Below are 4182 nucleotides of genomic sequence, written 5' to 3'. Positions count from 1 at the left end.
GGTCAACATGGCGAAACCTGGTCTCTACTGAAAATATAAAAATTAGCCGGGTGTGGTGGCAGGTGCCTGTAATCCCAGCTACTCAGGAGGCTGAGGCATGAGAATCACTTGAACCCAAGAGGTGGAGGTTGCAGCAAGCCAAGATCGCACCATTGCACTCCAGCCTTGGGGATAGAGCAAGGCTTTGTCTCCAGATAAATAAATCACTGGGATAAGTTTAACATGCTTATGGTGTACAAGCATTTTTATATGTTGATAAACCCTTTTTGCTAGTTTTTTTTTTTTTTTTTTTTTTTTTGAGGATTTGGGAGTCTGTCTTCTCATTTGGGTTTTTTTGTTTGTCTGTCTTGGGGAGGGTCCTGAGACAGGGTCTTGCTCTGTCACCCAGGCTGGAGTGCAGTAGTGTGATAACAGCTCACTGCAGCCCCTACCTCCCAGGCTCAAATGATCTTCCCATTTCAGCCTCCCAAGTAGCTGGGACTACTGGCGTGCACCACCACACCCAGCTAATTTTTAATTTTTTTTGTAGAGATGGGGGTCTCAGTATGTTGTGCAGGCTGGCCTTGAACTCCTAGGCTCAAAGCCATTCTCTCACCTCAGCTTCTTAAAGGGCTGGGATTATAGGTGTGAGCCACCATACCCAGCCAGGGTCTATATTTGTAAAGATACTGATCTGCAGTTTTATTTTTATGTCTTTGTCTGGTTTTGGTATCAGGATAATACTGACCTCATAGAATAAACTGAAAAGTGTTCATCCTTCTTTTTTTTTTTTTTTTGGATAATTTTGTAAATATTTCTATTAATTCTTCTTTAAATGGTTGCTACAATTTGCCAGAGAAGAAATCTAGGCCTGAATGTTTGTTGTTGTTGTTGTTGTTGTTGGCAATTTTATGTTACTTGTCCAATATTTTTACTTGATAAAGATCTATTCAAAATTTCTATTTCTTCTTGAGTCACCTTTGGTAATTTGTCTCTTTTCAGGGATTTATTCACTTTATCTAAATTATCTAATTTATTGACATACTATTGTTCATAGTATTATTTTATAATCCTTTTTATTTCCGTTAGGTCAGTAGTGATATCCCTTTTTCATTTCTGATTTTAGCAATTTGAGTCTTCTCTCTCTTACTCAGTCTAGCTAAAATGTTTGTTGATTTTGTTGACCTTTTCAAGGAATTGGCTTTTGGGTTTGATTTTTTTTCTCTATTTTTTTAATTATCTATTTCATTAATTTCCACTCTAACCTTTATTATTTCCTTTATTCTGCTTGCCTTAGGTTTGGTTTGCTCTTCTTTTTCCTTAAGTGTCTTAGGGTGGAAGTTTAGTTTATTGATTTGAGATTATTCTTCCTTTATAATATAGATGTTTATAGCTAAAGATTTCCTTTAAGTACAGTTTTAGTTGTATCCCATAAGTTTAGTTTTTGTTTTGTTTTTTTTTTTAGTTTTTTTTTAGACGGGGTCTTACTCTGTTGCCCAGGCTGGAATGCAGTGGCATAGTCATAGCTCACTGCAGCCTTGATCTCTTGGGCTCAAGCAATTCTCCCACCTCAGCCCCCTGAGTAGCTGGTACTACAGGCATGCCCCACCACTGCCCAGCTAAATTTTTTTATTTTTGGTAGAAATAAGGTCTTGCAGTGAATTGCTTGAACCTGGGAGGCAGAGGTTGCAGTGAGCCGAGATCACGCCACTGCACTCCAGCCTGGGCAACAGAGCGAGACTCCGTCTCAAAAAAAAAAAAGAAAGAAAGAAGGTCTTTCTATGTTGCCTAGGCTGGTATTAAACTTCTGAACTCAAGCAATTCCCCCACCTTGGCTTCCCAAAGTGCTGGGATTACAGGCATGAGCCACCACACCTGGCTATTTTGTCTTAGTTTTTATTCATCTCAATGAATTTTCTCTTGTATTTTGTATGTTTTGTTGTTGTTGTTGTTGTTGTTTGTGTGTTTGTTTTTAAGACAGGGTCTCATTATGTCACTCAGGCTGACCTCAAACTCCTCAGCTCCAGTGATTCTCCCAACTCAGCCACCCCAGTAGCTGGGACTACAGGCACACACTGCACTCAGCTTCTCTTGGTACTCTTCTTTAACCCACTGGTTTTTAGTGTGTTAATTTCCATGTATTTGTGAATTTCTCATATTCAGTTGTTGATTTCTCATTTCATTCCATGTAGCTGAAGAACATACTTTGAAGCATTTCAATCCTTTTAAATGTATTGAGGTTTGTTTTATGGTGTAGTATATGGTCTATTCTGACGAAAGTTTCATATGCACTTGAGAAGAATTTATATTCTGCTGCTCCTGGAGTATCTGTTAGGATTAGTTGGTTTATAATGGTCAAATATTCTGTTTCCTACTGATCTTCTGCCTACTTGTTCTATCTATTGCTGAAGGTATTGAAGTCTCCAAGGACTATTATCAAATTGTCATCTCTCCTTTCATTTCTGTCAGTTTTTGTTTCATGTATTTTGGGATGCTGTTAATAGGTGCATATATGTTTATAATTGTTTTATCTTCCTGATAGATTGGCCCTATTATTATTATAAAATGTCCTTCTTTATCTCTGGTAACATTTTTATTTTAAATTTTATTTTGTCTGACATTATTATAGCCACTTCAGATACCTCTGAGGCTCTGTTCATTTTTCTTCATCCTTCTGTCTTTGGATTTCATAATCTCTGCTGATCTATCTTCAAGTTCAATTCTCTCTTCTGCCAGTTCAAATCTACTGTTGAGCTTCTCTAGTGACTTTATTTCAGTTACTGAAGTTTTTAACTCCACAAAATCTACTTGATTCTTTTTTATAGTTTCTACCTCTTTATTAATATTCTCTACATAATAAAATATTGTCATCCTATCTTCTTTTACTTCCTTGAGCATGGTTTCCTTACTTTGATAATGGCTACTTTGAAGTCTTTGTTAAGTCTGACATCTGTCCCTCTCACAAGTAGTTTCTGTTGACTGATTTTTATCCTGCATATAGGCCACACTTTCCTGTTTCCTTGACGTTAGCATAATTTCTGTTGGAAAAGAAAGCACTTCAGATGATATATTGTAGAAGTTCTGGATATCAGTCCCCTCCCTCTGCCGCCAAGGCTTGTTATTGTTATATGCCTGTTTGTATATTGTCTGGCTGGACTATTTTAGTGAAGTCTATTTCCTTCACACTGTAAAACCTCTGATGTTGTTCCTCAGAGGGTGCAACATTGGGCATATGCACAGCCACCCTAGGATGTCAGTGATGTTATTTTAGCACGGCTTTCTTCAATAGCCTCTTCCCTTGATCACTCCCAGCTCTTATGCTTCACTAATTGTCAGCTGATTGCTCTACTGTTTGTGACAATGTCCTGGGACATAAATTGCTCCACAGCTAATCTGATTAAATTAGAACTCCCTTTCAGGGTTCGTTTTTGAGATGCATGTTTAAGGTTTGCTCTGTCCCCAGGAGGGCTCTTCTTAGGAATCCTTTCCCTGATTTCTCTCTAGTAAACTAGTTGGTCAATGGGTTAGCTTGTATCTATCATAAAGCCACCAGCTGCCTCTTAATTGCTTTCTAATGAAACTGCCATTGTTGGAGAGAACCCTTAGACTTGAACTTTCCTACATCCTGTATCAAACTCCGTTTCTTATGGGAAGACTTTAGATTTATTTGTTTAGAGCTCGCTTCTCCCCCTAGGAAAAACACCAGAGCCTCAGTTCCAGAGCTGAGGGGTGGGGAAAGAAATGACCGGTATGCTTCTCTGTGGGTAACAGCTCTGCCTTAGGCAAACTAATTTTTCCATCCTCTGACCTCCCCTCACTCTGCTCCTTGACTGTAAGTCCCCATTTGTCCTTGTTGTATTCAGAATTGAGCTCAGTTCTGCACTGAAGTCTCTTTCCTCTATTGCAATAGTACTGAATAAAATCTGTCCTTACCACCTCTAGTGTCCTGCTCCATTTAACACTCCTCACATTAATATTCCTCACACAGAAGTAAAACCCCACAAAACAATTTTTTGAACACTCTGTCATATATAATTTCTAAGTTCGTAAATCCTGGAATTAAAAATTTAGAAATTGTCAAATGTGTTGAGTATCATATATATATATGTATTACTAGTATACTTCTAGGGCATTACATAATGTATTACATTTATTTTCATTTCATTCCCAATCCCATCCTGAGCCCATCTCTCACAAAAGCTT

The sequence above is a fragment of the Colobus angolensis genome, unplaced genomic scaffold (assembly GCF_000951035.1).
Source record: "Colobus angolensis palliatus isolate OR3802 unplaced genomic scaffold, Cang.pa_1.0 Scaffold61, whole genome shotgun sequence".
Taxonomy (NCBI): Eukaryota; Metazoa; Chordata; class Mammalia; order Primates; family Cercopithecidae; genus Colobus; species Colobus angolensis.
This window is presented reverse-complemented; position numbering follows the sequence as displayed.